Source organism: Aedes aegypti, chromosome 1 (assembly GCF_002204515.2).
Source record: "Aedes aegypti strain LVP_AGWG chromosome 1, AaegL5.0 Primary Assembly, whole genome shotgun sequence".
Lineage (NCBI taxonomy): Eukaryota > Metazoa > Arthropoda > Insecta > Diptera > Culicidae > Aedes > Aedes aegypti.
In genome coordinates this window covers 92617460-92629880 of record NC_035107.1, presented here as the reverse complement: position 1 = coordinate 92629880, position 12421 = coordinate 92617460, and positions in this window count along the sequence as shown.

Below are 12421 nucleotides of genomic sequence, written 5' to 3'. Positions count from 1 at the left end.
ATCTCTGGATATAATGGGGGAAGCGCTCTTTCTTTTTTGGATATTTTTCATTAAATTGTCAGACACCGCTGACGAAGTATGGGCAGGGGCCGAAAGGTCACGAAACGATCTCTTATGGTACACTTTTTTGCCCATCTACGTTTAGGCACTTGTCGCGGTCAGTGCTCGGAATCTGTTGTGGCTTTCAGCTTGGGGATGCATAATGGAATGGAATTTTTACGGTTCTTGGAATGTATGTAGGTACTTTGATTTTCTTTTATTTTGTACATAGGAAGGCCTTTCTCACTTCCTGCTCATAACTGTGCTGTGCTTCAACCAATCTGGAGATTTTATCAAAATTAAAAAATAGTACGTAATTATCGACGCACGTTATCGTGCAGGACATTCAAACATGCCGTATATGCGAATATAGAGTCAATATAGTGCTTATTTAATGCCTGTATGCATCAGGCTTAGAAGCATTAATGATGCAGTAATAGGGTTTCTATGCAGCGGAAGTGCTGTTATAAGGTATATAAGCATTTGTAGTGCTATTATGATGCTTGTGCGCATCTATGATGCTGATTAGGGGCTTATTATTAGTGCTTATGGTTACTTGGGTTAACATAGGGTAGACCCAAAACATCAGTAATTTTGATCTAACTTTTTTGTTTTCAGTTTTACGTGAATGTGGTCTTTAGAAGAGTTTCGAGGAAGTAAAGATACACATTTTTGCTGAACATTGCAAGTTTGTAATTCTTGTGATTTTGAAGTTATAAGCAAATTTAAGTGAAAACTATGAAATCTTAAGATGCCCATAACTCATGGAGTTGGTTCGATACAATTTTTCTTTAAGTGGAATTAGAAAATCCATACAATAGGCAACTTTTGCTACAAAAACTGTGAGAACATATTTTTTGTAAATTGAGAAAATTCACTTCAAAAATATACTTAAAAAACTCGAAATTCGCTTGTAACTCACAAGATTTTAAAGTTAAAGGCGTGCTGTCTTCAGCAAAGTTGTAGAATTTAACTAGATTTATAACTTTTCCATACACCAATTTTAAGAGAAATGTGAAACAAAAATTGTAGAACTTATAAAACATTTTACTATTAGTTAATACAAAATTATTCAAGTAGTAGCAATATCATTGTACTTTTATTCTATCAATAATTTTCCAAACCTGCACACTTTTTGATCACCTCGGCTTCTTTAATAGTGTTAGATTATTCCACCATTTCCACAGTTCTGTATCAGGACACTATTGTATGTATTCAGTCACAATAATAGCAGTCACAATGACGAAACAGTTAAAGTTTCTTATATTGCATTGGCATCATTTTAAATTTTGAATTATACGTGAATTATACCACTGAATACTGATAGAATAATAATAAAATTATAATACCATACAAAGTTTACAACATCAAGTATATGAAAGCGACTGCTGATATACTAACTTAATGTTTTATAGTTATAAATATAAGGTGACCTACATCTGAATTGTTTCATCATTTCTTCATATTTTGTTGCACATTTCTCCAAAAAATGGTGTATGGGAAAGTTGTAGATCTAATGAAATTCTTCAACTTTGCTGAAGATAGCACGCCGTTAACTTTAAAATCTTCTGAGTTACAAGCGAATTTCGAGTTTTTTAAGTGTATTTTTGAAGTGAATTTTCTCAATTTACAAAAAATATGTTCTCACAGTTTTTGTAGCAAAAGTTGCCTATTGTATGGCCTTTCGAATGCCACTAAAAGAAAAATTTTATCGAACCAACTCCATGAGTTATGGGCATCTTAAGATTTCATAGTTTTTCACTTAAATTTGCTTATAACTTCAAAATCACATAAATTACAAACATGCGATATTCAGCAAAAATGTGTATCTTTACTTCCTCTGCAACTCTTCTGAAGACCATATTCACGTAAAACTGAAAACAAAAAAGTTAGATCAAAATTACTGATTTTTTGGGTTCACCCTATGTTAGAACTTTCAAAATCAATTTACTTAGCTTAAATCAAGAGTTAGATCAAAAGTGTCTTCGATAAAGTTGTTCAAAATAACATTTTCGAAAAGTTTGCAGAAGAGCGCAGCCACAAATTTCATCAAACAAAAAAGTTTGAGTCAAAATTTTAGCTTGAATATGGGTCACCCTATTCAACTTTTCCCTCAAAGATGCGAAACTCAATTACGAATAACTTCTCTGAAGACATCAAACGTCTAAAATCTACGAGAACAGAGATAACACTTTTTTCCTGCAAAATTGTCGATTCGGTCCATTGTGCACTGGTAGGTAGAGAACGATCCTTCTTCACCATAGTGTTGTTAAATAACGTGTAACTCCATTTAAATGCTCAGAAACAATGAGCTACACACATGGTTACCAATGGCTTTTAGGGCGAGATCATAAATTATGCGAAAACTGATTGAATGAATTACTTGTTTTTTCCCCATAGAATTTGCCATACAAACTTTGAAACATTTATGCAGTTTCAGTTTTCATCCAAATGAGCTCGAATTTTTGGAGGACACTCAGAATTTAACCTAGAATCGAAAGAGTGGTGTGGAGAAAACACGATATTTTGAAGTTTAATCACCCTAACATAATATGTTCTTCGTCGTAAAAATAGCGAACTGCAAATAAATCCGACTCATGTTCCATGTATTTGTTTGGGTTTGTACTAGAATTTCATCCACTTGAGTTATTGCATTCCACGATTGCGCGATAAATAATGAAAACTTGTCAACTATTTATATTTTGAGCATGATTCATAGACAAGGCAGCACACGAAGCTCATTTGTCACCACTCATAGGATTCCTACATAAGCAACGTTGCACTTTTGAATCAAGTGGGTGCGATTGAACATCAACAACAAAATAAAATTCTACGAAGATCTGCAATCACAGAAACTTGAAACATCGTCGTTTATGATCATCTCCAAAAAAATTGTTCTCCATTGGCACACCCAAAGCCCATGTATCCCAATCTGCATTCCAACTGCTTATACGATTTCCTAATTAAATAAATTTCCATCGCTCATCACGACGCTTGATTGGTGGCCTGTCCATTATCGCTAAACAGCAACTGCAGATTCATTATCGAAAACGTAAATCATTACTACCCGCGAGGGCTGTTCCATTCCATCAGTAGTGCTCCAGCAAGAACAAGTTTACGAATCAGAACCAGCAAAAAAAGTTATTCAAATTGACGTTCTGCTAATAGTGCTGGATTATTTGCTGGAAAGCCCCGAAAAAGAAGACTTTTAACGACCGACGAAGACGCCTAAAATCCGCTCACGTAATCGTGAGGTCAAACCAACAACTCTGCTGGACCCATCCAGAACGTCCAAGGGGAGCGTTGATCTCTCGAATTTAGAAACGCAAAAAAAGGAGCTAAGAAGAACCTTTCTGCCACCTCCCCACTTCTAGAGCTATTACGTGCTAATAATAGTGTCCCCCCTTGAATTCAACGACCATCATTCCCCGAGAGGTGGTCAACAAGCGTTTGACCGCTGCCTGGCCCAACCAAAGATGCTGATCATCTTGAAGAAACGGACGCACCCGGACCCGGACGACTGTTGATCATCGTGATGACGACGACGAGCTGGCACGGTGCTCCCCAGACCGTTATTATCAGGTTAAAATCTTATGAAATCTGTGCTCACCAGTCGATTTCTATGGCTAAACTGCATTGTTCATATTTGCCACATTCGACATTTTTGACAAATTGAAGTTATTACCGTGGAGGGTCATAAAATGATGAAAATTTCGATCAAGTTACTGAAATCTGTGAGATTTTTCTAGAAAATTCAAAAAGGAAACCAAGTTGTTTTGACAAATTGATAATTATAATCGCATAACAGTCACATTAAGATTGTACGTGTGCTTCGTAATGTAGTTCCAATGAAATTTCTATTAGAATTATTTTCTGACTATTCCCCAGTATACGATATGAGTAGTATACAATTGCAGTCTGGAATAAGCACTTTTAATTTCTTGGTAATTTTCAGAAATTTTATATTCCTTCTATACTTCCATAAAATGCACACTTGGTATTCCATTTACTCAATGCCTACTTTTGTCGAATGTTACAAATGTGCAGTTACTGTGCAAGTCTGGACAAAATTTAAAAAATAAAATAAAATAAAAATCGTTAGGCCCGTTTTGAAGTAACGCCCTTTCGGATAGTATTAATCAATAAAGTCAAAGACCACGGTTTTACAGAGTGTATTGTGAAGGCCTAAGCTACTGGGATCGTTTTACGGTGCGTATTCGAAGTGAGTGTGGTCTGTTGCATGCTTCTGTGAGGTGGGTGACAAAATCAGGATCAATCGTGTCCGGTTCGTGTTGTGCGAGTGCGGAAAGATGCTAGTGTGCAGTCATGGATGGATCATCAACTGGTGAGCTCGTTCCATGCTAAAAATAACACAGTTTTATCGTCACAATGTTCAATTTATGTAATATTTAAACATACTATGGACGGTTCGTCACTACTAGTGTCGGCATGAACCCTTATATCTGTTTTATATAATTTTAATATACACATACGTTTTTTCCGTCATTACTAAAATAACGTTTGAACAGTTCGACATTATAAATACTCTCTTTTAAACTTCTACCAATGTTTCTTCAACGCGAAAAAAAATGCAGAACTAGTTTTAAGTAAGATTTGTATTTTCCTCCTTATCCATGGATCGGCTCACCAGTCAAAGGACTCCCAGATCTTGTTCCTCTTTCATGAATAAACATCCTTCCCGTGGTGATTATAGAGATGCAGAGGTATCTCGGTTTCTAGAAGCAACAATCATCATACCCTAACATTCCTTCCCCATCCCAAATGACTTAAGGAAATGGCAGGCACCGTTTTTTTTTTTTTGATTAATAATATGAGAACTGCCGAAATGTGCACTTCGAGAATAAACGAAAAGTCCTATTCCCTATTCATTTGGATCGAAGTGCAATTCTTACCAGTTCCCATCAATCATGAAGTCGCAACCATTGACATGTACAGTCAGTCTATACCAGTGTTTCCCAAACTTTTTCAACTTTCGCCCCCTTGAGGACAACATTTATCTGGAATCGCCCCCCTGATATGTGATTTCAACATTTTATGTAATTAAGTGCTGTATGTCAAAAAATGTCTTTGACTCGCATATCGTTATACCACAGACAAACAGACGTAACACTTAGAACAAATTTATTCAAAATCCATCGCCCAATTTACACCATCATCATCTGGTGAGCATGTTGCACGAAAAGGTGTTTCGTGCAACAAGACCGGCAGATGGCGGTAGTGTGAAACGTCAAACGCGAAGAAAAACGATGCGCGCGCCTCTGGTTGTGAGATTTGTAACATAACGAATTTGAAATGATCGTTAAATGAGTGGTCGATGGAAATTTCGTCAGTGTTACGTCAGTTTGTCTGTGGTTATACAATAACTATTATGTACATTTGAAAATATATTCTTAAATATCGATATCCCAAAATTACTAGGAATTATTAACTAGATTGCAATTTATAATAGCAATTTTAACAATATTTTGCGTGCATTACAGGCTATTGAATCAGTTTTTGGTACAAGTTCAGCCCAGTTTAAACTATTGGAAATGCAAAGGCGCCAACTTGTGACGTAGTTGGGGGATGATTCGTTAATGGTGATTACATACTGATTTCTCTTTTATTTATAAAATTACTGCAATAATTAAAAAAAATGTGAATAATAAATGTTTGACGTTTCTGTGAACGATTTTTTTTTCATTCAATCTAAAAACACTGAACAAATATATGAAAATCGAGAATGTTTTTAAACTCATATTTCAATGCAATATATTAAAAAGGCATTTTTTCTAACACCAAGAATAATTTGTCTAGAAAATGTATTGTACCATGAGAAATGATAAGAAAAAGTGCAACCGAATCTTCTTTTTCTCTGTAAAAAAGCTGGATGCCAATGAAAGAAGTATTAGCTTCCTAACCTCAAAGTTCTCACATAAAAAAATCCTTCTATAAAATATTGGGCATTTGCAAATAGTTCTAAAAATCCTCAGATACATGTTTTGTGCTTCCAAAATATGTTGTGTTTTAAATGTTATCTGTGACTAATCATCCGACCTTGTGAAAGCTCAAATACCGACCATTCTTAAAGCTCACATGATATTATAAAACCTGAATGCATTTGTTTGACAATTATCAAGTGTAGTCTATCATAATTTTAAAATAACCCTGATTGAAGACATATCGATCCTAGGTAAAATGTTCCTGGAATTAGTTTGAAATTGATTAACCTTCAGATGTGTGTCCTAAAATCATTATGTCATTGTCAAATGCTCCCGTGTTAGCCTTTTCGCCCCCTTTCTGAATTTTTCGCCCCCCAAATTCTATTTTCCAAATTTTCGCCCCCTTGAGCCTGAAAATCGCCCCCAAGGGGGCGAATTTGCCCACTTTGGGAATCACTGCTCTATACTATGCTATGCTATGCTGAATTCATAGAATACGTATTACATTTACCTTTATTGTAATAAGAAATACATCATCAAAATGGCCCAAGGTTGGTTTTATAGGGGTTCTTCCAACAATCTTCATTCTAATCACTAGAAGATTGTTATGTTCTGCAAAATCATTTGTTTCGGGACGACCCCCGTTTTAATGACTTAGTGAGGGCAACAAGTGTTCTAGTTTGTCCAAAAACTTCCTGGAATAAATACCTTCAGTCTACTGGTATAATCAACAATCAGCCATTTAAAGTTTCTTTGGTTTGGTTTGACTTTAATTAACGAGATTTTTAGCCCTGGGCTAGTTCATCTCGGGACCAACGGCTTTACTTCCCTTCCGAAGGAAGTCGTCACTATAAATTTTTACGTCATAAGTGACTATGTCGGGGATGGGATTCGATCCCAGGTCCTCGGCGTGAGAGGCGAGTGTTCTAACCACTACACCAGGTCTGTTTCTTTTAATATGGCACAAATAACTAATCATGGAAAAGTACCGATATTTTCGATTCTCCAAGGACTTCATGAAATATATGCCTGAGGATCTACAAGCGTAACCAGTGATCTATTGATAGTTTTTATTTGTGGTACAATCATTTATTTACGTAAACATATAAAGTATTGTATCGATTTGTACCGATAGTCTATGCCAGGGGTTTTCAGCCTTTTTGGCTCACGAAGCACGTTTTGAAATTAAATTGTGGCGCGGAACACCTATTCTTCATCACCACTCCGTTTGAATTATAGAGTTTTTACACACTCAAATCTACCCCATAATTCCTGGAGAACTACACATTTGTTCCATCCAAAAATGGATTGATCACAAATTCAGCACTCATGGACGTATTTATAACTAGTTGTCCCGGCAAACGTTGTATTGCCAAGCAGTAGGCTGTGAAGTATGCCATGCAAAAATCGCACACAAGATATCAGTATATTTCATATCGATTTTTTTCTCTTTTTCCAGTTTGTTTTTCACCAATGTTTTAAATCAAAAACACATCGCATCTCTTGTCAAATCCAACAGTGAAACAATGATGTCGATTTATTAACCCGTTCTTGAGCCATTTCGTGACATACGAAAATCATCCCATTTCTATTTATATCTCGCATACTCTGAGATAACGCCCTAAAAGCCATTGGTAGCCACGTGTGTAGCTCGTTGCTTGCAGCCTTCATATAAAATTCTTCGTTCCTCTTATATGGAATAATAGAATACTCTTCAAAACCCTAATAAAATAACCTTTGAGCATCGCCAATATTATTAACTTCGTTGATAATAATTATTATGCACATGAAGTTTGAATTCTGTGACAAATTAAGCGAATAAATTGCCATACAAGCAGACAAACTTGCATGCAAGTTGGCTAAAAAAGTCAAATTTTACATTTTCAACAGTCAATATCTCAAAAACTAGACCAGCGGTATTTTTGAGTGTGAGACAAAAACGTGTTCCGCAGTGTAATGAATGTTCTATAGTTTTTATTATTTTCCTATTATCGCTGCTTTTGCTGTCATAAGCGAAAGTCCTAAATTATGTTTTCAAGAATGTTTTAGCTGTTTTGTATGAAACGTACTCAATAAGAATATAATAATAAAAAAAAATCAAACGCGAGTACTACCCAACTAACATTTACTCATTTAACAAACACCATTATGGCAGTTTTATTCAGCATCATGTTTAATGACATTTTAATAATTTTCATGGCCAACCTTTGTTCACAGAAATTTGGAGAAACTTTAAAGCATGTCGTTGAATACCTACTTTATTTTTCAGCTTTTGAAACGTTTTACAAGCATTTTGTTCAGCTTTTATACGGCTGGACCAAAAATAATTAAAAACGAATAAAAAACAAAAACATATTTTTCTAGGCATGTAGTGTACACAATTATCATGATATATCAACCATATTTAAAAATCATCAGAATGCTTGATTCGAACTCGAGACCTTCCAATCGTCAGCGGTATGCCTTGCCATCTGCGCCATCCTAGAATTGATGAATAAACCTTCCAGTGCAAAATATAAACCTCTCGTAGCTTTGTTTGTCAGTACTTCGCTCCTACTCCGAATACTTAGTCTAAATGTTTATTTTTGTTTTCCAAAATAATCTTACATTTCTGGAGGCTGACCATGTTTATTTTCTGAACAGCTATTTAAAAAGTTTTGAGAAAGCATAAGTTATGAGCTTTGGAATGCATTCGGAACTCAACACGAATTTCGAATATTTTGTCCATTTTATGAAATTTAGCTATAGTGTGATCGCTTTTGCAAGGCTGAACAATGTGTTTGTTAATTGTTATTTTGGCCTCTATTGGATCAACTGTTCTTTTAATATACTGAAGCTGAATTAGGATTTAAAAAAATACTTATTCAGCTTTTATTCATGTTTATGTTAAACATGTGGAAATAGCTGAAGTACAAAGCAGGTAAAACGTTAGTTCGTCTTCTGAATATCCCTTCATACATATACATTTGTTTGGTGATATATTGGCTTTTTGATTGGGGAAAACATGTATTGTTCAGCTCATTAGTAAAACAATCTTGACTGGTCTAATGAGAATCTTTGGAAACGTAATAAGTGGCAATTCAACTTTGGTCATTCTAATGCATGACGTTGAACATTGACCTAAGTTTGTATTTAAAGAGCATCTTCTCAGCTCCTTATTGAGCAAAATTTTTATTCAGCTGTCATTATCATTATCAAACAATAATTAAACATGCATGCTTGTTTATGGCTCTGAATTGTTATTTGGGATATGGTCTATCCTACTTAAAAATATTTTATTACAGGATAGTAGTCGCTCTGTAATGCTCCATAGCACTTGAGCTTCTAAAAACTAAACGCAAATAAAGAACCTCAGTATCATGCAATTGTGAAAAATGATTGAGCACATTTGATGACTATTAGCGGTATTCGAAAACTACGTTAATATATTAGAAAATAATGTTTTTGGCAGTTACGCCGTGAAAATGGCCTTAATCGAGGTTTTGTTATTGTTACCATGAGCTTTTGACGTTTTGAGATCAGAGTGACCGTTTGATTGCAAAAGAAAACGTAAAGCTCTGCTTACACTTGCATACTTTGTTTATTCCTTCGTTTCGGTTGCATGCATCATAATGCCAGAAAAGGCGAAAGAGCGTGCTATTATAATGCAAAGACAAATCACGCTTTTCTGCACCATCACAAAAATGCAATTCTGTTGCTCGTTCTTACTACTACATGCAAACACTTAGAACGTGTTATATTTGTCCAAACACCGGATAGTATTGAAACATGCCCTATATGTGAGTATTGAGCCAATATAGTGCATATTCAATGCATGTATATATCAAACTTTGAAGCATTAATAGGGTCCTATAGCCCTGTCCTAATTTTAGTGCCAAACGCTTAAGTTTAGGTCAAAAACACATGTTTACTCAATTTTATAATGTTTTCCATTGGTTTAAGTCAAAAATACATATTTTTTAGATTTTGTCACACCCCTTGGCTTAAACTCAAATTTTGGGTGTATTTTGTTTTCCGTGTCCCTTCCGAAATGTCAGATAGGAACAACCCCGGTGTTAAAACTAAAACCCCTGTGGTGTTTTTGTCGACTAAGCGAACGTCAAACATGATCAGAAGTGTCAAGGTTCATTTATGGACCCAATTTTCAAATTAAAGTTTAAACATGATATAGCCGCTATTTGAGCGGGAAAAATTGTTAAAGTAGTTGCAGTAACATGCTCTTTCGTGTTATTAAATAAAAACAAGATTTTATTGAAAATTTTAGGACCCAATTGTTCAGTAACCCGAATAGCACGCGGCTCCAGAGATGTATCAATAAAAGCATTTGTAACTTACCTTGTTCTAGTTCCGTTGCATAGTAATATCAAAAGCTCAAAATGGTGCATTACCGTTCCAACGAACTTGCATTTCATCCCGCGTTTGGCGTTAAAAACCATTGAAACGACGAGACTTGCTCCAAATCTTTTCTGCAAACAGCATTGAAGTCAATTTTATCAATATGTATTCAGTAACTTTTCAAGCAAACTCTTGCAACTTCTTCTTGTCGATTTTAACGTTATGCTTCGAATTAATCTCATTCAAAGCATCCGCAACATAACTTCGTTGCATGCAAATTGTATTTCGATGTCCACAACTCAAGAAGATTCATCCCAGTTGCGCGGATGTTGCATGTTTGACAGGTAAAAGTTTGATTGTTTCAATTAAGTTGCAATATAGTTGTGTTGCACCTTACGTACCATGTAACAACGAAAACACGTTCTAGCAACAGTTTTAAACAAACTGATGTTGTGTGAAAATTTTTGAAAATACTTTAGTTTATGTTAGACATGGCCTAATTTCGCCAGTTTTTGAACTTGTGTTCCGAAGGGTGCAGTTAAGTAATTAGCAGCAAACTTTTATGTAGAGGTAATGTGGTAGGTTTTAAAGTCTATTGGCCGAGTAATCGATCGAAAAGCTACTGGAATAGAAAAGAAGATTTACAATCTAGCGGTCGGAAGTTCGATTCTCGGTTTTCGTTTTCTTGTTTTTCTCAAGCATTTTGCAACATATAAGCAATTTCACTGTGATATAAATATATTGACAACATACTTCGCCTGTTGCGCTTTTTACGTTGCAATTCAGTGCAATTGTAAATCATATTTTCCACATTTGACAAATGTAATTAGTTTCAAGAGATATTTTTATTTTTGAGTTGAAACCAACTGTTCTGCTTGGGGGGTTTATTTGCGATGGAAGTGCTTTTATCAGACGTGTCAGCAGTTGTAGTACTATTGTAATGCCTGTTTGCGCCTATGATGCTTATTAGGGACATATTCTTAGTACTTTTTGTTACCTGTATTGGGGCCTTTGTCATCATAGGGGGCTACCTACAGGCCCACGTTTTTTAGTTAAACTTTACTCAGATAGCTGTAGATTAGAAATCGATTGACTTGAGATTTGATGGAAATTTGTGTCTGATACCAACGGTCTGAGGGAGCACCGTGGCATCGTGAGCAGGCAGAATGAAAAAAATAAAAAAGAAAATAAAAATGCAAATAATGTACACCTCTATTTAAAGCTGAACCCGAACGAAACGGTAATGCAGGCGGCGCACAAGCAAGGTGAAGATTATGTGCCCGGGAAATATGTAATCAAAATTGCTGAACGAATGGTCGTCGTCGTCGTCTTGGTCGTGGTGCTTGTGCTAGCTTTGGGCGCCTTCCTCATTGGTTATTACGCGCTGGAGTTATGCCTGTGAGGTATATCTATGCAAAGTGAGCAGCATAGATGGAGAATATGGGGGTCTGGTAGGGCTCCCCGTTCGAGTCAATGTACCATCCAACCAAACCCATATGACCGACCAAAGGCACAGCCCATGCTGCAGCAACAAAGTGTTGTTTATGATGAAAAGCTCATCAACGAAGGGAGCCTCAGAGATCCACCACACTCGAAAGCCGGATATCGGGGAGTCTGCTTGACTAATGATGCCAGAGCGATTACGGTGACCGATAGTGGTGTGCCTACCCGAGATATGTTATTAGCTGGGCAACCATCATAGCCGAGGAGCTTTTCTCGGAGGTGATCAGTTTCACTCTGGGAAGTCATTGATACTTCGCTGCTGATTGATGGCGCGAGATTGAGTTGGTGAGATTGGATCAACGTCAATGCATGACCTCGCAGTTTTGAAGCTATCTGAAATCACCCACGATTCGTGAAGTAATTTGTGAATCCAAAAATTTTATGGGATGCATAGAGTATTCAAGTCATGACAGTTTGAAGTACTTAGGGTTATCACATGTTTCTTAAAATGAAAAAGTCAGTTATATACAAGTCTGTTCAAATGGCCTTGATTAGTTTGAGTTAACGCAAAGGCCGTGTATTGAATATCACGAGTGACACAAAGTACTTTGAACTTACGTTCTTGTAGCGTATGCTCCAGGGTTGTTAACGTTAATCAACGA